Genomic DNA, 24458 nt, shown 5'->3' on the forward strand with positions numbered 1-24458 from the left:
TGCTTTGTTCGTTGAGGGCAAAAAGAATAATATAAACAGTTGAAGGAGTCGCGTTACCGGACTAAGAGGATTTGCGGTGCGTCAAAACTGATAGCAGTAATTTGCAAGCTCATTACCAATTTGCCATTGTATTTCCCATTAACACCAGCGAACTAGTTTTTATCCAACATTAAACAATTCACAAGGAGATTAATGGTAGGGGTTTGCTTAGTCTCAATCTTGATATCTAACAGGCACCTGTTAATGTTTTTAAAATCTTTAAGGGATGAGGCCTTGCATTTGGGCTTCATAATACATACATACAATTGGGCGTCATTCCATATTTCTAGAGCTTACTTTAGTACTCCACTTTATACAGTTCCAGACAACATTATTCACTATCCCTCATTCCGTCCTAAAATAAATGAGTGAGGGCATGCCCTTGCCCTTGCTCTTGCTCTTGTGTTTGTCTACATCCTTCCGCTTGTTCAATAACTTCAAAAGTAACACATGTCCGACATGCTTCAATCTTCGGTACTCATTTACATCAACACTCGTTATTTCTATGTCATAGAAACGTAGAAAGACAATCTCTAATAAACAGTAACCAAACATTTCCAATTCACATGTGACATTTAAGATTTAAGATTGCTCTAATGATAATCAATGGGCTTTTTAATAAAGTGTCCAACTTTTTGAAGTGTAATTAACAAAGTGGCCGTTTTTTCGAATCTTTATATAAAGTGGTCGAGTTTGACAGTTTCTGGAAAAAAACGGGTAACAGAAGTTAACTGTAGACGTGGCAGTTATTCTACCTAGTAAAATACATTACCAACCTTCTCATGGGCTAACTCGACTCGACTCGACTCAGTGACTTGGACCAGGTGAAGAACATCATTTAGACATTTCTACAAACATGTCGAGGGTGTGAAAGTAGTAAGCAGGGGATAGGCGTGTGAATGATTTGTAAACATTTCCATATCTCCTTCCCTGCATTGAATCCATATCTAACACAAACTCAATCTCCTAAACAATCAAATACTCGATGTTCATTGATTTTAAACCATTCACTACCATTAACCAATAGTAAAGCATAAGATCGAATCAAGTGAGAGTGGGTTGGTTTTACCGTCTAGACAAGACAGGAATAATTGATGTTGTTGCTGCTACTGTGTGACATGAAGACTACTGTGTGACATGAAGATATAGGTTTACGATATCTAATTTAAAAATGACCAAAGAATTGAAAATGAAGAATTGTCAATTCATCAGGCCGACCGACCGGAGAGTCCGAAGGGCCCGTAGGGAGGCAGTCCCTTCTATGGCCACCTTTTTGTCAAATGTAAAGTACCGAAATTGTTCAATTTGACAAAAAAAAATTGAGATTCGTATCTTTTCTTTCGTTACTTGACAAAAATAACCCTGAAATCAATCGTATCTCTTCCCTATTTTCTTACCGGTTTAGATAGACCCATCGTCACCAAACCACCATAACAGGAACCCGTTCAACGTTTAAGCCGCTACCAAAACCACTGCCACCACCATAAGCCTAATAATAACTACCACCATCAACACCACCTTAACCACCGCCACCAATATCAAAATCAAAATCTCACGTGGTCTTCGACAACCCTCCTATAGCTTACAACAACACCACTGTAAAACACCACCACCAACGTGACCAGTAACACCGTCACCGCCGCCACCCTTCTTCTCCAACACCAGCAGCACCATAACCAGGTACCTTCTTCACCATTTACCATCACCGACACCACGACCACCGTAGCTACTGCTACCACCGCCACACAAAGCATCACCATCACCGCAACCAGATCCCATCATCCTCACAACCAGAACCACCATGGCACCAACAGTGCCACCTCTACCACCAGCACGACAAAACCACCTCCGCCGCCATCATTATTACCAGCAGCACACCTACATCACAGTACCATTGCAAACTTTTCATATTTCGTCTTCTCCAACAAACCACCGCCACCCTCCACCACCGCAACCGTAACCAGCAAAATTGCATATTTTTAAAACCATTTCCTATATCACGTCGCTTCTTCCTCCTCTCTTCTCCCATTTTCAGCACCACCACCTTTCCACCTCTTCCAATATCATATCCCCACTGTCTCTAGCACCACCCTTATCTTCCACCACCAGAAACCAGCAACACCATCACAGATTTTTTGTCTTTTTTAAATTGAAATCAAAACTGGTATTGAATTTAAATTGAAATTGGGAAAATTGGTCGTAATCAAAATCAATCAATTCATACCAATTACGTTTTCAATTCATACAGCAGATACAATAGCCTTACAAATCAAACTTCAATATTCAATAGACATTTTGTGTATAAACCAATTGGAAAAGAACGGTGGTGATGATAGTGGTAAGATCTACGGATGGTGGTGTAGAATGATGTATCAAATAGATAAAATTGTTCAAACTTATTCGGAGCAGGTAAAATTAATCACAAATATTTGGCGTTGGCATAGGGAAATCAAACCACGCATTGGTCGTCGCATGTCCCACTTCACTTTCACACGTGCAAATGCACATGCCGGACCTCGAAAGAAAATACTCCCTCCGTCCCTAATTAGATGACCTAGCTGTAGTTTGCACAATTTTTAAGACAAGGATGTTACTAAAACTAAGAAATGATTTATCTCTTAAATTATATCACGGTTTTTCGTAAACTTTATACCGTTGAAAAGCATTTTAAAACACCTACGTAACGAATATAAACATAACTATCAAATTATACATATTTCTTATAGTAACAAAAATAGATCATCTATTTATGGGACAAAACTTAAAACCAAATAGGTCATCTAATTAGGAACGGAGGTAGTAGCAGATATTGGATCGAATGCATTTACCTAATTATGATAAAGAAAGAAAAAAAGGACTCTTATGATGATTAAACTTTGTAAACCATCTTAATTAGTTTTTTTCGGCCGGCCCTCCCACCGTGACAGCGGTGTTCTAGTGTAAAAAATACTCATTTCATGAACCCTGAACAAATACCCATTTCATGAATTTGCAAAAGAAATGGATATACCATAAAATCCCCAAATACTTTAAGAACTAAAATCTAGGAAAATCTTTAAATTGACATTTACAAACCTTCATTAATCGATTGATGTTCATAAAAATATGAACAAGGTGATTTAAATAGACTCCACAACCTCAAATTGAGAGGATTCACAGACAACAATTTTAGAATTTTGTCAAAACCCAAATCTCAATTAAACATAGTACTTACTTATAAACCAACTGAAAGGAACAAGTGAGCTCTCGATATGAAAGGAAATCTCCATATAAACCATGAATATATTCGATGGAGATATATTTATTGTCTTCATTACTCATCATCATCGCAGTCGATTGGTTGTCTTCATCACCATATGAATCAATCGTGAGGGAAGGGTTATTTAAAGTCTGGTGTCATCAATCATGGCTGATGAGTTATAATCAAGAACGAGTTGGAGGAGCAGAGAAGAAGATATGGTCGTTGTTGCTGTTGGGTAGAGTTGTACTATAAGAAATAAGAACAGCCAAGAAAGAAAGATAAGATGAGCTTAATGGAGGAGGAAACAGTGAAGGATGGGTTAGTAATTTAAGCCCCAAAAATTGACTAATTCAATGTTGTTGACCATTTTGATAAGTCCGGGCGGAAAATTTAACGGTTTGGCTAGTTTATATAAGAGCTCAAAAAACTGGCCGGTTTATTAATTTGGGGTGTAGACGTTGGTCACTTTCTAAATTTTCCCAAATCAAATCTCCTGTGCATACGTAGAGGCCTCGAAACAAATTTTCCGCTTAAACCGAATGAGATGTCCACATAAATGTATGCTTTGCTAGTTAAAGTAGCTTATGTATATAGTTGTATGAGAGCAGGTTCAAAAAAATTCTTAGACCCATTGCCAGCACAGTCTGAGGTGCTTTGATGGCCAATTGACGGCCATCCATAACACTTATCAGAGAGATTTAAAAAAATGCAAACCATTGAACTAAAAGTGATCGTTTGACAACCAATTGACCACAATTAATAAGAGAGCTACGGTGAGCGAAGAGAGTCAGGAGTCAGCACATTGAAAAGTGTTTCTGCCGCCGTCAACAAATATTAAAGAAAAATATTTTAAGATTCAGTGGTCAGTAAAGTTAACAAACCCACCAGCAGCACCTGCACCTCGTTTAACTAGCCACCTACCTACTCAACCTATTGCTTCCTTCCACCACCATCAATCCTTTTTGTCGGCCTCACGCTTCCGTCTCCTCTCTTTCTTGACCCTTCCCTCCACTTTAATTTCATTTCATCGACAGCAAACTCTGCCATTTTAAGTTTTTAACCACCCCTTAAATCAATACACAACGACACCCACATCATAAATACATACATGCAGTGGAATAAAACCACACACTACATCCAACCAAGTATAAGATGATTTAACACAAAGTGAAGATAAACAAGCAAACATAGACACAAGGATATACGTGATTTGGTATGATTACCTACGTCCACGGGGTGAAAGGATGAATGTTCTTATTTCTCTTCTTTGGTTACATGTTGTTCTCTCCTTCTCAAATGGTGAAGCTCTCACAACTCAAGTATGATGCCTTGTTTCTCTCTCTCTCAACCTGCCTCTCTCTCTCGACATGCCCTTATATTTATAGGCCAAGGTCGACATATAACAGAATTACAATGTTGGTCACATTACATCAATTTAGTTGTTCCCTATCGGACCTTCAATGCTCGCCCAACTTTCTGGTTTGACCGATAGTTCTTCACCCGAGGCTGAGTCTTAATCGTCCGGTTAACACGATGTCGCCCTTCTCTTCTTCTCATTCCTTTGTTTGACCATCTCCCTTCGTCTGGCCGAGTGCTTTCTGATTGTTCGCCCGACCTGTCAGAGAATAAGGATCACGTCACATCCGACCCACGTGATACCTCGCTCCTTGCGCCGTCTGGTTCTATCTTGTGCTTCGCCGCTCTTTGTTCTTTGGTGTATCACAGCTTAAGGTCTTGCCACCTACCCCATGCCGAGAATTCCGCCATGTAGTCTCCCACTAATTCTCCCTTTATGACTTGTAACCGTTGATGTCGGTTGAGGCGTTGCACCCTATTAATACCTACCTTCATGTTCTCTTTCCTTTGCTCGCCATTTTTCAGAGAAACCAAGTGTTGTTCTTCTTTTTTTCTTTTCCTCCCACTTTACCGACGCCATTAATTCCGGTGATTCCCTTATCTTCTCCGTCTTCGGCTTTGTTGTTTTTGTTGGTGAGGTTTGCGACAGTCATGGTTAGTTCTTCCTTTTGCTTCTCTCTTCACCAACGTTCGTATCTCTCCGTTCGCTTTCTGCCATGGCTACTTCTTCTCCGACAATGACTGAAAAAAGGTGTGTGAGTGATACCTTCTACGAGGGCGATGATGTTTCTATTGATTCCCTATTTTGGCTTGAGAGTCCTTCCCATCACGATTATCGTGCTATAAATTCCCTTTTTCCTGATGATTCTCCCTATTTTTCATGTAGGACTGATAAGAGAGTCTCCAAAGACTTGTCTGATGATGAGTTTATTGAACAGTTGAAGGAAGAATTCGGTCTTCACAACTATGAAGTGACCCTAGTCTCGGGCCAGACGGGTGTGTTGAAGAAGACCGATGTCGATAAGCATGAACAGTCGTCCGAGGCAGTCATCGTCACTCGTGGGCAGTTGGAACTTGGCCTTCGCTTTCCTCTATACAACCCTGCCAGCCCTTTCTACTATGAGGTATTGTCGCAGCTTCGTCTGCATCGGGCCTTGACTCAGTGGAATGGCAACACTTTCCGTATGATGAATGAGTGGAGAGACCGAGGTGAGGGTCGCGGATCTACGGCCGATTGGTCGACCTATAAGCCTGGAGACGCTCCCGATTACGCTTCTGCCAATTTTATCGTGAACTACCGGAGCGGGACAGCTACCAATGGCGACCTTGCTGGTTTTGCTTCTAGCCCTCACTGTCATAAATCTATGCCCGAGGATGTTGACAGATTGATGCTAGATGTTGATCCCCTTGGTAAAGGTTCCAACAAGCGTGCTCGTCACACCAATGACCCATACTGGGACCTAGTTCCACTTCTTGTTCGCGGCCAAATTTTGCATGGTAGCTTTCCTCCTCCTCAATTTCCTGCAGAGCCTTATCCATTCTGGGTAATTAAAGATGATAAGGTATGTTGCTTTCTTTCCACTTTCTTTGATTCCTGCTGCATCGGCTTGGGGTACTGATTACTTTCTTGTCGTAGGTTAAGCCTCAGGGCGAGCCTACCAAATCGGCTTTTATTTCCAAGAAGAGGAGCGCTGGCACAAGGGTCGAGGAAGACCAGGGGAAGGTAACAAACATATAGCTTTTATTCTAAGTACATGTACTTGCCCCTGTTTTTTGCCTTCACGTGTTATGACGCTGAACCTTGTGCAGAAAATACCTAGGTGCGAGGATGAAGATGTTGGAGGGTCCGATACTATTGGTGGTGAAGGTTTGGTTCCAAGGCGTAATCCTCCTCAGGAAAAGGTGGCGGCGAAGGGAGTGGTGCTGAAAAGCTCGGACATTGTGATCGACATCCCAGATCAAGAAGATGAGGACGATATATTCGGGGAAGAGCATCTGTTTGATGAGGATGCTGGTGGTCAGAAGGAAGGGGAGGTTCCTGTGGAAACTGCTATTATGACTCCTATCGTGCAGTCTGGAGCTCAGGGGCGACCCATACATCGCTCCAAAAGCTGCCCCAGAAGGATGTTGGGTCTCCATTGGGTGTTCTGACATCTTTTACCATATCGGGCCCTATGTGTGATTCTCTTGGCGCACTACACTCGGAGGAGTTCGGCTCCTATACTTATGAGCATATGATTGTTGTCGTGCCCCTGTATCCTGACATTGCGCCGGTCTTTGATAATCTGGTAAGTGGTTTGTTTGAACTTCGTTTTGATGTTTTCGGGCCCTACTAATCTCGTCTTGGGATGGAACTTGTAGGCGTTGAATCGGTCGAGGTTGGAGGCTGCACTCCGCCGACAAGAGATTAGGAAGTTGGAGGCTGCTCTTCAGCAGGAGAAGGAACGATCTCGTGACCTGGAGATCAAACTCGCCGATGCTCAAGGTATATTTTTTACATAGTTGTGTTGATTGAGTTCTTCGTACCAATGTCCTGAGTCAATTATTGTTCTTCTAGCCAAAATATCTAGTATAGATCTAGATGCTTCTTCGGAGTATAGGCTTATGAAAAGAAAATGGGATATCGAGAAAGATCATGTGGAGAATCTTCGACAACGAATTTCCAGTAAGGATGGGAAGATAGACCGACAGGAGGCCGAGATCCAGCAACTTCAAGAGGAATTGGACAGATATCGCCTGTTTGAGTATGTCTCCGAGGAGATAGATAACTTACGGGCTCGCTTGGGCATGTTTCAAAGACTTGTTGGTGATAAAACGTTACTAGACGATAATCTGGAGAGTCAAAATGGTTCCGTTAGGCTTCAAAATCGAGATCTTCATGAAGATCGGCGACGAATTTTGAGGGAAAAAGTTGTGGCCGAACAGTCCAACCGAGATCTTCTTGAAAGGACCAAGGGTTTCGATAAGCTGTCCAGTGACTTAGAGTGGACCCAAGCCCAGTTATCGATGCTACAATTTTCCTATAATCGTCAGAGGGCCGAGTGGAGAGATCACAAGAAATATTTCCCTTCGAATGAATTCAATGAACAATACTACAATGAGTTAACTTTGAAGCTTTCTAAGGCCGAGGATGATTTATCCAAGTCTGTGGAGTCGTTATAATCTGTGTTGTCAACCCTATCACGTCTCTAGAGTGCATGCTGGGGTGGCCTTAAGACCGAGTTAATTTGTTGTTTTTACTTCATGTTCTGTTATATTCCGTGTTTAACATGCTTATAATGTTTTGTTGCAGCCGAGCAGGGTCGTGCTAAGGATCTAGAGCGAGATGTGCACAACCTCTGGAAAGAGGTGGAGCAGTGGAAGAAGGCTGAAGGAGAGATGAAGGTTAATCTCCAAGCCGCCGAGTCGAGGTCCGAGCAGCTTTCTCAGCAGATTTTGGACGAGAGAAACGCTCATCAGAGCGAGCTTGCTGAGGCGATCAAGGCCGGTGTAAATGAGTGCATCGCGCAAAAGCGCCGCGAGGTTGCTCATATGAAGGGAGGGGCCGGTGATGTTTCACCCAGGAGTTGATCACGCCTTTTGTAGTGATGCGCCACTAATTTGCCCTTTGTTGCAGGTTGTAATTCGTTTGAACACTTATCCCATGCTTCTTTGAACAATTTCTTTAAATGGGGTGCTGCGTCGCCAAGCTTGTTTTTCCTTTTCTATTTTCCTTGATAATTTCCGTCTTTTTCATTGTGTTGACAATTTCAGCCTTATCTTGTTGTTTATGTTACGCACCTGCATTTGATGTCACATGTATTGGTTATTAGTGCATTTTCTGTCGAACACACTCAACAAGGAGGGTCATCGAGCCCGATGCCATGTCCCAGCCGAGGTATCTCATCACTATCTTTTAGATTCAGTGGAAGGGTTATAGTCTCCCTAGGTCTAGGCCCGATAATCCCGAGTGGTTATCGACCAACCAACTCGGGAAAGTGGTCACGGCCACCTGCGATGGGGGTAACCTTTCAGATGTAAGTAGGTTACCTAGCTGAAAAGAAATCGTATCTTAACAACCTTTGGTATCTGGCTTCCAACCACCAGTACCCTTAGGGTACCTCGGCACTTGCACACTGCCACTGCCCTGAGTATCGAATAGCCAGTCGACTGTAAGTCACCTTGGCACTTCCACACTGGCTTTGCCCCGAGTACGGATGACCATTCGAGTGTAAGTCACCTCGGCACTTCCTCATTGGCTTTGCCCCGAGTACGAATGACCATTCGAGTGTAAGTCACCTCGGCACTTCCTCACTGGCTTTGCCCCGAGTACGAATGACCATTGGTCGCTCATGCACATATTTCCTACCCCTCGCGGTTTTAAAGAAATGAATGACAAGTATGTTTACATGTTTCCCTCGAACCCCTCATGGGTAATAGAGTTTCATATGTTGAGCGTTCCACGGTTTTAACTCGGGTTTGCCATCTGGTTTGAGTAATCGGTAAGCTCCTTCGCCAGCTTTAGACACGATTGTGTATGGCCCTCCCCATCTTGTCGCTAGTTTACCGCCCTTTTTGTCACGTTCCCAATCGGCTAGATATTTCAACACTAACTGCCCCGGTTGAAACTCTCTTGGTCGAAATCGTTTGTTGTATTCTCGTTGTAATCTCCTTTGGTAATTCTCCATTTTTTGCAACGCCATCTCCCTTGTTTCCTCCAAGTCATCGAGCTTGGCCAATATTAGATCTGTCGATATGTTTCGCCTCCAGGCTTCACTTCTTGTGGTGGGTATCATTGCTTCAATTGGTAGTATCGCTTCGGTTCCATAGGTCAGCATGAAAGGTGATAGCCATGTTGCTTCCCTTCGAGTGGTTCGATAGGCCCATAAAACATTGTAGAGTTCTTAGCACCAATTACCGTATTCTCCATCTAATTTTTTCTTCATATTGTCGGCGATAGTTTTGTTTGTGATCTCGGCCTGCCCATTACTTTGAGGGTATATGGGGGTAGCCTTGCTTTTTCTGATGTTGTAGGTGTTAAATAGTAGGTCGATGTTTTCTCCCTGGAGTTATTTTCCATTATCCGAGACGATAGCCGCCGGTACTACGAAACAACATATGATGTGCTCCCAAATGAACCTGAAGACGTCCTTGTCACGGATATGTCTCAGTGGTGCCGCCTCCACCCATTTAGTGAAGTAATCCGTTGCTACTATTAAGTATTTTCTCTGCCCCGATCCTACATGTAAGGGTCCCACGATATCGATCCCCCACTTTGTGAAGGGCCAGGGGCTTACTACCGAGTTTAGAGTTACTGAAGGTGCATGCATATTCTTACCAAACAGCTGGCATTCTTCGCAAGCTTGCGCCATTTGTTTTGCATCATCGTTCATATACGTCCAGAAGTATCCCATCATTTTCGCTCTCGCTGACAGACTTCGTCCCGAGCTGTGATTTCCGGCTGCTCCATAGTTTAGTTCATTCAGGATTGTCTGGCTTTCTTCCTTACTTAAGCATCTTAAGAGTGGTCCCAGGTATGATTTCCTGTATAGGATTCCGTCTCTTAGCTCATAAGCGGGCGATTTGCTTTTCACTTTGTTGATCTCGGGTCGCCCCTTGGGTAACTCGCCTGTCTCCAAGTACGAATGAATCGGATTTCTCCAATCTCCGTCCGCATATCTGTCGGCCGTGTTGATAGCCACGTCGACATGTACCTCGGGTGTCTCTGGTATAGATAGGGCGAGGAGTCTCATGACACGAATACCCTCCACACTAGGGTCTGTGAGCTGGGATGCAATATATGCCAATGCGTCCGAGTGTCGGTTATCTTTTCTGCATATGTGGCGAAATTTGATGTTGGGGATCTGGTCGATATAGAATTGGGAAAGCTCCCAGTACTTCTGCAAAATCGGGTCGTGGATGGCGTATTTGCCTGTGATTTGTCGGATCACCAACTGCGAGTCGCTAGTTAGTCTTACATCTTGTAGGCCCATCTCGACGATTAATCTCGGGGCGTGAATTCGTAGCTTCGTACTAGGTCACGTTGTTTGTCGCCTTAAATTCCAATATTAACGAATGGACCATTTTTCGTCCCTTTGGTGTGGTAAAGACTATCCCAAGCCCCGATCCATCTTTGTTCGACGCTCCATCGACGAATACTTCCCAACGTGATGGGATACTTGCTTCGAGTAAGTCGGCCGGGTCTTCTCGATCTTCTTCCGTTCCGGGTATGTCCTCGACCTCATCTTCGTCGCTTAGTGGAAAATCTGCCAAGAAATCTTCCACTACTTGTGCCTTCACTATTGTCCTCATTTCGTAGAGAACTGTTTAATTTGCGCCCCCCTCCCCCCATTTGGAGATCCTTCCAGATCGGCCTGCATTGTCCAGTACCGCCTCAATAGGTGATTTTGTGAGCACGCGGATCCGATGGGCTTGGAAATACGTCCTTAGATTCAAGGTGGCGAAAGCTAGCGCTAGAATCATCTGTTCCATCCTTGTATAATTTTTCTCGGCCGGACTTAATGTTTTGCTGATGAAGTGAACGGGCTTTTCCTCGTTCCCTTCATTTCGAACTAAGACTGCACTGATAGCATATGAAGTTGATCCGAGGTATAATGTGAGGACCTCCGACGGCTCGGGTCTTTGTAATGCTGGAAGACTTGCAAGATGTAGCTTAATATTCTGAAACGCCTCCTCACAGGCGTCCGTCCATTTGAATTTCTCTCCTTTTTTAAGAGTGCTAAAGAAATCCTTGCATTTGTCGGACGACCGAGATATGAATCGCCCCAATGCTGCTATACTTCCGTTCAACTTTTGTACGTCTTTTATTGTGGCTGGTGACGGCATCTCGAGGATGGCTCTGACTTTCTCGGGATCTGCTTCTATCCCCTTTTGAGTGATGATATATCCCAAAAGTTTGCCCGATGTGACCCAAAAATCGCATTTGGTCGGGTTAACTTTCATTTTATATTCTCTCATCTTTCGAAAAATTTCCCGCAGGTCTCGAATGTGATTCTTGGTTAGGCGAATTTTTACTAGCATATCGTCGACATATACCTCAATGGTGTTATGGATCTGGTCTTCAAACATGTCTCCCACCAACCTCTGATATGTGGCGCCTGCATTTTTCAGACCAAACGGCATCTTGGTGTAGCAGTATAGGCCCCTTGGTGTGAAGAAGGAGGTGTGTTCTTGATCCTCGGGAGCCAGCGGGATCTGGTTATACCCCGCGTATCCATCCATCAACGTTAGTGCCTCGTACCCCACTATAGATTCCTCCGGTTGATCGATACTTGGGAGAGGGAAACTGTCATTCGGACAAGCTTTGTTCAGGTCGCTGAAGTCGATACAGATTCTGACTCCTCCATTTCTCTTTGGTACCACGACCATGTTATATATCCACTGTGGGTAGTGCGACTTCCTGATTATTCCCGATTCATGTAACTTCTTTAGCTCCTTCTCGACGGCCGCCTGTAATTCTGGTGTGATTCGCCTCATCTTTTTTCGGACTGGATTGAAGCTTCGGTCGATCCTTAGATGGTGACAGCATACCTCCGGATCTATACCCTCCATATCGTGCATGTTCCATGCGAAGGCGTCCATGTTTTCCTTTAGCACCTCCATGAGATGGTTTACTTGTTCGTCCGATAGTAAGGACCCGATCCTTACCACCCTTGGTTCTTATACAGTTCCCAAATTAATCTCCCGAGTAGGTTCCACGGCCGAGAAGTTTGGTTTTGATTCCTTCACCGGCGTTGTCTCCTGTAATTGCTATGAAGGCTCGTTTCCTTGTGCTTCGTAAGTCATGACCGCCTGCGAAATAACTCTTTCCAGTTCTTCTGCGACTTTGTCTTCTGTAGCCCTTTTCTTCTCTCCCCTTTGTCGTACTCGCAGCTCCTCATTTATCTGGGCATCGACCTGCATGCATTGTCGGGCTGCCTGTGGATCTCCTACGACCTCAGTTATCCCCTTGTACGTTGGGAATCGTAGCCTTTGATGATATGCCGATGCCACTCCTTTGATTCCCGCGATCCATGGTATTCCGATTATAGCTTCATAGGGCGAGGAGACATCAACCACGCAGAATGTGGTTAAAGTATCTAGGTAACCACCTCCATCCGATACCTTAGAGTTACTTCGCCCTTTGGGATGGTTACGGTACCATTAAAACCGTAGATACGATATGTCGATGGGACGAGTATATCATCTAACAACTCCATCCTTTTGAACGTATCGTAGAAGAGTACTTCGACTGAGCTCTCACTATCTACTAGTATCCTTCTTACCCCCCATTCCTCAATCAGTAGGGTGATAACCAAGGGATCACTGTGAGCTTGGCCGTTCATCGGGACATCCTGAACCGAGAAAAAGATGGGTCGCATCATCCAAGATTCCATCGGCAAAGTTTTTGCTACACTGAAAATTTCCTTCCCATTATGATCTCATTTGTGGATTCTTGACATGATTCCAGGATTCAGATTGTACGCTTGAGTGGCGGAATGGGAAATCGTGTTGACAAACTGTGTGGATTTGTCGATCCGGACCTGATGAACGGGTGCATCGGGCGCTGCGGTCGTCTGGGCTGGGTGTCGGACGAACTGACTCAGATAACCATCTCTAATAAGGTGTTGCACGATGTCTTTCACTTCTCGACAGTTATTTGTAGAGTAGCCTCGATATTGATGATAATGGCAATATTCCGGGTGATCCTTGGTCTCCTCGAACTGTACCCCTCTTGAAGCTGGGTATATGATGCCACTTCTTTTTTCGACCTCTTTGAAGATTTCTTCTAGTGGAGCATTCAAAGGGGTGTATGTTCTCGCCTCGTGCCTCGGTCTCTTTCCTTTATCCACCCATTCCTTCTTCCCATTTCCTCGCGTAGGTGGACTCGGTCTCTTCTCGGGCCGCCTTTAAACATCGTCTGATGTCGACTCGGGCGCCGCACTAGCCTCTTGCACTCCCCTATCCCTTGACTCTTCCTGAATTTCTTCTAGGGCGATGAAATGCTCTTGCATTTTCCTCATTTCTTTCAATGTTTGTGGTTTTTCAATGAACATGGCTATCCATATGGGATCCGACCTCCCAAGTGCGTTTTCAAACCCGAATATCTGCTGGTCGACGGGTACTTTCCCAATTTATGTACACAAATTTCTCCATCTATCGGTCAATAATCTGAGAGGCTCTCTGAACCGTCGGGCCAAGGTGAATAACATGTTGACCCTGGGCCGAGGTCTGCTGTTGTGCATGTATGTTTCAAGGAAGGCTTCGACTAGAGTCTCATAATTGTTGGATGTTCCTGGTGCGAGGTTGTAGAACCATTTCCTCGCCTCGCCTTCCAAACTTGCAGGGAAGAACTTGCACATTACCACCTCATGGTTTTTCCACTGTATTAGGGACATTGTACACATCTTCAAATGCTCAACTGCGTCTCCTGTGCCGTCGAACCTTGATAGGAAGGTGGGGAGCGTGCACTTAGGTGGGAAGGCCCTTAGTTCTATCTCTTGGGTGAAAGGGGTCCTCTCGGCCTTTCTTATGACCTCGGAGAGATTATCTTCTTCGCCGGTTCCTGACAACTTCCTTTTCTTTTCCTCTAACTCTCTTAGCTTGGCTTCAGTCGCATTGTCGGACCTTGTGTTTCTATGTTTATTATTCCTCTCGTGCCTTTCGTCGTATGTCGATGAATCCTCGGGTGGACCGTATCTTCCGATAGGTGGTGTTGGGGATGGTCCTGATCGATCGGAATTGCTTGGTCTTACTGCAGGTGGTACCTGCCCGATTTGGCCTTGGTGTCCTGATGTCCCTCGGCTAGAAGATCCTCTCGACCTCGACCTTAAGTTACGTAGCTGATAGTTCTCGAACTCTAGAGCTAGGTTCCTCTGCTGAAGATCCCTTAAAGTCGCCTCTTACCTTCTTTGGCTTTCCAGAATTGCGAGCAGTGTTGGATCTGTACTCTCATGGCTAAAGTGACCATTTGGATGGCCTAAATGGGCAGGGGGTGGTGCCGTCATCATAGGTGGTGGAGGTGGTACTGCGGGTGGTATCTAAGTCGATTTCGCCGGATCGATTTCGATAGTTGTTTCTCGTCCTAGTTGTACTCGCCTTAGTCGTTCTTGCTCTCGTCTGAGGGCTTCTTGAAACTCAGCTTGTCGTCTGATGTTTCGTCTCTGAGCATGCAGGATCAATGTTGCCTCATCATCTTCCGTCTCTGACGCGGTAAGTCCATCTATTTGATCATCACTCCTTGGGGGCGAGGCGATTCGCTCCAGGGGCGATGGGTCATCGTCTCGTCCCAGATCCTTCTCCTCGTCCACAGTTGGCATGCCCCTTGCAGCAGATCGTGATTCCTCTGGTGGTGGATGCCCGTTACTCCCTCTCCTCGTCCCAGTTACTCATCCTTGCATGCTGTTACTGGAGATCATGCGGTTCCTCAGAGTTCTTCCCATCCATGACGTGCTAGCCATCGGACACAGTGTGTTGTTAGTCCTAGATTCGTCCCTACCTACGTCAGTGAAAACAGACAACACCTTACTTTGACCTGTTTTTGAAAATTTTCTATAGTACGTACGGTTTTTACAAGAAAAAGGTGACTGACACCAAGACTGAGTTTCAAAAGTACGATTCCCTCTGCTCTGCCATGCTGACCTCGCCAATTTTCCCTGTTCAGACTCTAAGTGTCTCCTTTTAGACGGGTATCATTCTACGTCGCTTTCAAAGTTGCACGACGTCGCTTTCAGTACCATGACTCTGCATTAACTACAATTTGTCCTACATTCCCTAGACTCCAAATCATTAACACCTAGTTCTCTGTGGGTAAAAGGTCCAAATTCGTACTTTTATGAGGTCAGCACGCCACGATAAAAACTGGACTAAGAATTATGCACTCCCTTGGAACTACAAAGGGATGTCTTCCCTTGATTCCTTGGATTCCTTCACCGGCGACCAATAATCTCGCCGTGTTGTTGTTTTGGCATTTTCCCCAGCCAACATGGAACCTCAAATAACTTCAACCACACATCGAAGATGTTATTTGGGAGTTTATGGGTATTTCGTTGTTGAACTCGCGAGACAAAAACTAAGATCAAAATACGAAGAAAAGTGCGAAAAGTACTATGAAAACGAAGATTAAGACACGAAAACAGACTCGCCTACAAGCGAGACTAGTCGACTGTTCGGGATCGACCTAACTGAAAATGTTTGCTAACGACTCGATCTTAACAACGAAAACTTAACTATCTCAACAGTCTTCAAACCAAACGATCATATACAGACTTTCACCAAGTAGAGTTCATCCCATAACATCAACTAACACACAAAGTGTTTTTAGGAGCTTTTGGATCGTCTCTATCGGCACATGCAGTCAAGGTATCCGGAGAACTTAGACGTCCCCTTAGTCGGCGCCAGAATGTAGTGGCATAAAACCACACACTACATCCAACAAAGTATAAGATGATTTAACAAAACGTGAAGATAAACAAGCAAATGTAGACACAAGGATATACGTGGTTCGGTATGATTACCTACGTCCACGGGGTGAAAGGATGAATGTTCTTATTTCTCTACTTTGGTTACAAGTTGTTCTCTCCTTCTCAAATGGTGAAGCTCTCACAATTCAAGTATGATGCCTTGTTTTTCTCTCTCTCTCAACCTGCCTTTCTCTCTCGACCTGCCCTTATATTTATAGGCCAAGGTCGACATATAACAGAATTACAATGTTGGTCACATTACATCAATTTAGTTGTTCCCTATCGGACCTTCACTGCTCGCCCGACTTTCTGGTTTGACCGATAGTTCTTCACCCGAGGCCGAGTCTTAATCGTCCGGTTAATGATGAGTGCCAAATATTGTATATATTTATCCCTTTTTGTTGGCATTTTAACTCATCTTTTATGCATTAATTCTACATTTTATCCCATATTCTGTATTTTCATTGTTTTCAAGAATAAATATTTTTATTAATTAATTTTGCATTTTTAGGTAATAAATAAAGTTCGGATGAGTCGCGGAGCGAAAAGAGCAGAAAAGTAGTGAAAAGCCGGGAGAAATTACGCAAGGAAGCCGCGAAGAATGGTGCGCACAACCTCATTTTCTACACACAAAAGCGCCTCCGTTCTCAGCCATCAGATCATTTCTCAGAAGCATCCGACGGTCGCTCCTTGCTGATCATCAAAATCTGATGTCTCTGCCAAGCACCACAGCGCTGAAATTCCAAGCCTTCAGATTAGATGGTAGTTGAATCCAACGGTCGCTCACTTGCTGTGCATCAAAGTTTGATATCTCCGCCTAACACTACAGTACCTAACTCCATCAAGTACCGTTCATTTTGTTGTATCATATAATCCAACGGTCGCTAATCGCTTGCCTCCGCATCACCGTCCGATCTACCAACCATATTCGCATCTAGCAGCTCAGAGTCACAGAACATCAAAACTAGATACATCCGCCTCACACCCTAGTACCCGAGACCACCCACCTAACCAGACACACCCCCCTTCTCTCCCACACCATCGAGCCATATCCTCTCTGCAGAGCCACCTCCTGCAACTGCCGCACCACCATCATCACCACCACTCCCTGACGCCACCAAACACCACCAGCTCTCCACAACAACCCTAACCCACATCATTATTTCCTCTCCATCCTCTATGTCCTCACTCAATTTCACTCACATTTCACGCTCTCCCATGTCAGGAACCCTAGAGGTGAAATTGACAAATTAGGTGAAGTAGAGTTGAAATTGAAGGCATGGAGTGATACAGGGGAGTCAGAGAAGGGATGGGTTGGCGTCAATTTGATGTTTAGGTGAGCTAATTTCACTGTTGAAATTTGGGGATTTTTCTATAAACCCTAATTTTATAATTTGGGGAATTTGGGTCTGTGACTATAAATAGCACTATGGGTTGTGTGTAATTTTCATGTTTGGGTTAGCCAACATCCAGGACTCTCATGTCCTGTTAAATTGTTAATTTTCATGTTTCAGTTAAATGTGCTAGTAGTTGCTGTGTTTTGTTAATTTCTTGTCTTATGCTTATGTTCATGTTATAATTGTTATTTGTCTCCTGTTAATGTGTTAGATGTTTATGTGTATTCACATGTTAATTTCAGTTCATTTGTTAATTTCTGCTCAGTTTCATTTTGTTTATGTTCATGTTAGACTTTTTATTCACTGTTAAATGTTCACTGTCAGTTAAATGTTCCTGTTGTGTTTAATGTATTGTTACATTTGAAGGAATGCTAGGCTAGGTATCTGTGAAGCAATGTGCTGATTGTGCAATGGCAAGAAATCAGTGCTCATAGCAAGCTGATGTTCTTGCCATTCTCCTTGTATGCTTAGGTTGTAGTGTTGATTGTGCATTGGGGGAAATTAGTGCTCACTAGTGACAATGAGCAAGCTAATTTTCCTCCCATTCTTTTAGTTTGCCTGTATCCTGCCTTAGCTTTGCTTCATTTCAGTTTCTTTATCACCCCTGCCCTTGGCTTAGGCCTTGGTTCATCTTGTGTTGTTTTCTGTTGCTGTTGTGTCTTCCCTGTTGCTGCCCTGTTAGTTACCCACTACTTGTTTTCTTGTTGCTTCCCCTACTGCTGTTGCTGTTGGCCTTGCTGTGCAGCTCTTGCTGCTGCTGCTGCTGCTTTTCTGCAGTTCCTGCTGCCACTTCTTCTCCTGCTGCAGCTCCACTCTGCTGCCACTTCTTGTGCTGTGCAGTCTTGCCACTGCTGCTTCCTCCCCAAAGGCCTAGCTAAAGACCCAATCCAACTGAAGCCCAATTCAGTCAACTGTGGGCTTAACCAAAGCCCAGTTGTTTAAGACCAAAGCCCAAATTCACTAAGGCCCATTCCATAGTTAAGACCAAAGGCCTAGTTCAAATAGCCAAGCCCAATTTGCTTTTCAGAGACCAACTGAGCCCAAGCTCAGTTCCTTTTATTGAGAACAAACCCAATAGCACATTAAGCCCAACACTTCCAAAGGGCTTCTAAGCCCAAAGCAAATATAGGAACCCAATTAGCTAAAACACTTCCAAAACACACCCGATCTCTGTGGATCGACCCGTACTTGCACGAGCTACAACCGACGACCGTGCACTTGCGGTATTACTGTAGGCCCCCGTTTTATTGCGCATCATTTTTATACATATCTCCGGGCCCACCAAGTTTTTGGCCGGGGATAATTTTTAGGACCTTTTAGAAGCCTACCAAGTTTTTGGCGCCGCTGCCGGGGATTGGTGTTGTGTTTTATCTGTGTTTTCTTAGCTATTTTGTATTTCACTGCATAGCATTTGCATCTGCATCTGCTTCATTTCATTTGCTGTTGGACCTGCTGATTCTGAACCTGTTTTTCCTCTGCTGGGACGCCACCAAGGAAAAGAACCAAAACCCAACTGGGTTTTTGCAACAATATCAGAGCAGCTGGGCTGTGCTAAAACGGTAAGCCTAAACCCATTCATTGAGAGAACCCAACCTGTGGGCTTCCAATTTTTAATTGTGGGCTTGTAATAATTAACCCAATTTTTTGGGCTTTTTATTTTTATTTTGGGTTTGTAATAATTTATTTTGGGCTTGTATTTATTTGTGTGGGCTTGTTTAAATTCTTCATTGGACTTGTATTTTGGACTCTGGGTTTAAACCCAGCTGAGCTTATAACTGATTGTGGACTTGCTTCCACTCAAAGTGGACCTCGAAACCAAAGTTTTAAAACAAACGTCGGGCCTTAACCAACTGGGCCAAATTAAACTTTCAAAATTAAAACTTGGATTTTCGTAGGCCGCACCTTCCTTCCATTTCATTAGAGGCTTGCACAGTGGGCTTGCTCCCATTTCAAAAAACCAAATTTTATTTTCTTATTTTATTTTCTTTAAAAAAAAAAAAAAAAAAAAAAAAAAAAAAAAAAAAAAAACCAAAAAAATTTCTTTGCTCCCATTTTAAACCAAATTTTCTTTTTCTTTTATATCCCATCAAAACCAAAATTTTCCCATTTAAAACCAAATAGTGGGCTTTGTGTCATTTCAAAATGGACCAACCTCGTGCTCTCCATGAATACATGTATCCATCAATACAAATTCCATTATCATGTATTGTATTACCTCAAACCAATAACCCTTTTAAAATAAATGCAAACATGATACAAATACTTCCTATATTTCGAGGGTTCGATTCTGAGAACCCCTATACTCATGTAAGAGAGTTTGAACAAATTTGTCGGACTATGCAACCTGATCATTGTCCGAAGACTCTCTGAAATTGCGTTTGTTTACATTTTCTTTAAAAAAGGGCCAAAACATGGTTTTACGGTTTGAGACCACAATCAATCACCACTTGGGAACAACTCACTAATCAATTTTTCCAAAAAATTTTCCACACCATAGGACCATCGCTATTCGTCAAAATCAATTGTTTTGTCCAATTGGATGAGGAAACTGTTTTTCACTATTTTGAACGTTTTATGATTTGTTGAGTGAATGTCCACACCATGGAATTGAGAAGTGGAGACTTGTCGTCATCCTCTATGAGGGACTAGACTTTAAATCTCGAACCATGGTTGAATCTATGTGTAATGGTGAGTTTATTGATAAATCTGTGGATGATGCATGGAATTTTTTAGCCGAGATTGCAGAGAAAACCCATCAATGGGAATCCGTTAGGGAAACAGGAACAACACCACATGATATGAGTCATCCTCATGAATTAGAGTTTTATTCTTGTAATAGCTCCGACTTAGGATTGAAAATTATCCTAGATTGCAAAATGCCTATCATGATGATGATGATGATTATGATTTTGTTAGAAGAACATGTCTATACTGAAAATGTTATGGAACCTTTGGGTTCAAATACATTAGGCTTCTCTGCCCCCCTTGCATGATATTTCTTCTAGTATTCCATGTGATGTTTCCCCTGATGTGCCGATACACGAAAATAAATCTGTTGATGATAATTCTGATTGTGATCTTGCCAATTTGATTGATGATTGTGAGCATGATGTGACATGTGTAGATGAGTTAGAAGATTTTGATTTGATTGATAATGATATGCCTATTCTTCTACCTAAGTCACAATCTGGTGGCCTTCCACCCAACCTAGATTTGGTTTGTACCCATATTGTAAAACCAATTTTTCTGAAAATTCCTAATCTAGGATTGGAACTGTGTGCTTCCCAAGTCCTCTTGGACTATTTTGCTTCAAAATATAACACTTTTAAAGGCCACAGTTGGAATTGCATGTTCTGCCCATCCCGAAAACAGTCCATTATGAGTTAGACCTTTTGAATCCTGAACCCTTAAAATTGTTAGATTTTGTGCTTAAAAGTAAACCTGTTGAAAAATTTTGGTTTAGGGGTAATTCATTCGGTTTTTCACTCTCATTCCCATTTAAGTCCAATTTTAGTGTTTTGAAACTTTCTTTGTCTCTACACTTTTTCTTTTGGGTTGATCCTCAACTCTTTAGATTGTTAGTGTATGGTGAATTTTTGTATATAATCCAGTAGATAAAATTTTAAAAACCCTTTTGTTCCTTTTGTATATATTTTGCTAATCCAATATAATCTCGGCTGAAATATGTTGGATTTTTGCCTTGAATAACGGAGTTTTAATTCTGCTTTCGCCGAAATCGGGTATTCTCTCTCCTTTTACTCTACTCAGCATGTCCCTTTCCATATGTTGCATTTTAATTCTTTCCATACTTTGAAACATTGAGGACAATGTTTAGTTTAGGTTTGGGGGTATAGAGTAGATACCACGATAATATGCTATAACTGAAAACGAACTCCTTCTTTTTGAAAAAAATTGAAAAATTCCAAAAAAAAATTGAAAAATCAAATTCAAAAAAAATTAAAAAAATGAAAAATCATAAAAAATGGAGCTCATTTACCTTGAAATGTTGACTCTTGTGCAAATATGTATTTTTATTAGGAGTCTTAGTCTAGATATTTAGGCACCCTGATTCTAGCACAATTCACATAGTGATAAGAAATTTGCACGCGCACGATCTACCAATACATGTATGGCCTCGATCTTCAAGGTGTTGGATAGGAAGTTACGATTGCCAATCACTTTAGAATACTGAACGAAACTGGACTAGCTTGTTCTTTGGTTGGTTGGGATAGAAGATGGAGGTTACATTAAGAAAGACAACCATCGAATTTAACTGGGTGCATCAAAAAGGGCTACCTCTTGCAAAGTGTCATGTAATTTTTGTTTCCTTTTGTATATGTATCAAAAGTGTTTCCTTCTTCAAAAAAAAAAAAAAAAAAAAAAAAAAAAAAAAAAAAAAAAAAAAAAAAAAAAAAAAAAAAAAACGATGTATATATTCAGAAAAAAAAAAAAAAAATATTATCAGAAAAAATACCAAAAAAATCAAGTATATCAATTCCATCTCTCTTGTTCCAAAAATAAAAGAGAAGTCAATGTAAATAAGAGTCATGTAAATAGTCATTTTGTTGTTTTGTTGAATAAGCAAGAGGGTGTATGCCATTGATGTACAACGCGAGCAATTGTGAAATACCTCCAACTCATTCACAATTCTCGTAAAGTCCGGACAGCTAGCTAGATTTCGACCTCAGTTCTTAGCCTGAGAAACTATCTCTTGGTGATTAGTAGTCATGACTTCAGATCTTTCTTTACACATGTGTAGATACACTTTACACTCTTATCACATGTCTTTATTTGTTATCAGTGCTAGGATTGTGCCTTCGATAGCTAGATTGACATCTCCATTTTGCTGTGAGCTTAAACTGTTTTGCACATGTCACGTTTGATGGAATCTGAGCTTATATTTTGTCCTTAGGTTTTGTAGGCACACCTCTGGTAAACCTTCACGAGACTTCAACTCGTCCACTAGGGACACTTAGTGGTTTAAAAGGCTTAGTGCATACGCTAAATGCATTCGAGAGACCAGCGACAGTGGTATAGTTAGGATTTCCTTAGTTTTGTTTTACTTGAGGACAAGTAAAATTCAGGTTTGGGGGTATTTGATGAGTGCCAAATATTGTATATATCTATCCCTTTTTGTTGGCATTTAACTCATCTTTTATGCATTAATTCTACATTTTATCCCATATTCTGTATTTTCATTGTTTTCAAGAATAAATATTTTTATTAATTAATTTTGCATTTTTAGGTAATAAATAAAGTTCGGATGAGTCGCGGAGCGAAAAGAGCAGAAAAGTAGTGAAAAGCCGGGAGAAATTACGCAAGGAAGCCGCGAAGAATGGTGCGCACAACCTCATTTTCTACACACAAAAGCGCCTCCGTTCTCAGCCATCAGATCATTTCTCAGAAGCATCCGACGGTCGCTCCTTCATAGAGCATCAAAATCTGAAGTCTCTGCCGAGCACCACAGCGCTGAAATTCCAAGCCTTCAGATAGATGGTAGTTGAATCCAACGGTCGCTCCCTTGCTGCGTATCGAAGTTTGATATACCCGCCTAACACTACAGTACCTAACTCCATCTGGCATCGTTGATTTTGTTGTATCAAAAAATCTGACGGTCTCTACAAGCTTCACTTCACATCACCGTCCGATCTACCAACCATATTCGCATCTAGCAGCTCAGAGTCACAGAACATCAAAACTAGATACATCCGCCTCACACCCTAGTACCCGAGACCACCCACCTAACCAGACACACCCCCCTTCTCTCCCACACCATCGAGCCATATCCTCTCTGCAGAGCCACCTCCTGCAACTGCCGCACCACCATCATCACCACCACTCCCTGACGCCACCAAACACCACCAGCTCTCCACAACAACCCTAACCCACATCATTATTTCCACTCTCATCAACTCTATGTCCTCCTAATCACTCAATTTCACGCCTCTCCCATGTCAGGAACCCTAGAGGTGAAATTGACAAATTAGGTGAAGTAGAGTTGAAATTGAAGGCATGGAGTGATACAGGGGAGTCAGAGAAGGGATGGGTTGGCGTCAATTTGATGTTTAGGTGAGCTAATTTCACTGTTGAAATTTGGGGATTTTTCTATAAACCCTAATTTTATAATTTGGGGAATTTGGGTCTGTGACTATAAATAGCACTATGGGTTGTGTGTAATTTTCATGTTTGGGTTAGCCAACATCCAGGACTCTCATGTCCTGTCAAATTGTTAATTTTCATGTTTCAGTTAAATGTGCTAGTAGTTGCTGTGTTTTGTTAATTTCTTGTCTTATGCTTATGTTCATGTTATAATTGTTATTTGTCTCCTGTTAATGTGTTAGATGTTTATGTGTATTCACATGTTAATTTCAGTTCATTTGTTAATTTCTGCTCAGTTTCATTTTGTTTATGTTCATGTTAGACTTTTTATTCACTGTTAAATGTTCACTGTCAGTTAAATGTTCCTGTTGTGTTTAATGTATTGTTACATTTGAAGGAATGCTAGGCTAGGTATCTGTGAAGCAATGTGCTGATTGTGCAATGGCAAGAAATCAGTGCTCATAGCAAGCTGATGTTCTTGCCATTCTCCTTGTATGCTTAGGTTGTAGTGTTGATTGTGCATTGGGGGAAATTAGTGCTCACTAGTGACAATGAGCAAGCTAATTTTCCTCCCATTCTTTTAGTTTGCCTGTATCCTGCCTTAGCTTTGCTTCATTTCAGTTTCTTTATCACCCCTGCCCTTGGCTTAGGCCTTGGTTCATCTTGTGTTGTTTTCTGTTGCTGTTGTGTCTTCCCTGTTGCTGCCCTGTTAGTTACCCACTACTTGTTTTCTTGTTGCTTCCCCTACTGCTGTTGCTGTTGGCCTTGCTGTGCAGCTCTTGCTGCTGCTGCTGCTGCTTTTCTGCAGTTCCTGCTGCCACTTCTTCTCCTGCTGCAGCTCCACTCTGCTGCCACTTCTTGTGCTGTGCAGTCTTGCCACTGCTG

At 42.6% G+C, this 24458-nt stretch overlaps 1 long non-coding RNA gene across 1 annotated transcript; it reads right to left on the reverse strand.

Moving 5' to 3' along the window:
- Positions 1-2232: 2232 nt before the first annotated feature.
- LOC113341520 lies at positions 2233-3547 on the reverse strand. The gene is made up of 2 exons (XR_003355961.1): positions 3254-3547; positions 2233-2597 (listed from the first exon to the last, which is right to left on the reverse strand). It is a non-coding gene; the product is annotated as an uncharacterized LOC113341520 (long non-coding RNA).
- Between the last annotated feature and the right edge of the window lie 20911 nt (positions 3548-24458).

Source organism: Papaver somniferum, unplaced genomic scaffold (genome assembly GCF_003573695.1).
Source record: "Papaver somniferum cultivar HN1 unplaced genomic scaffold, ASM357369v1 unplaced-scaffold_3, whole genome shotgun sequence".
Classification (NCBI taxonomy): domain Eukaryota; kingdom Viridiplantae; phylum Streptophyta; class Magnoliopsida; order Ranunculales; family Papaveraceae; genus Papaver; species Papaver somniferum.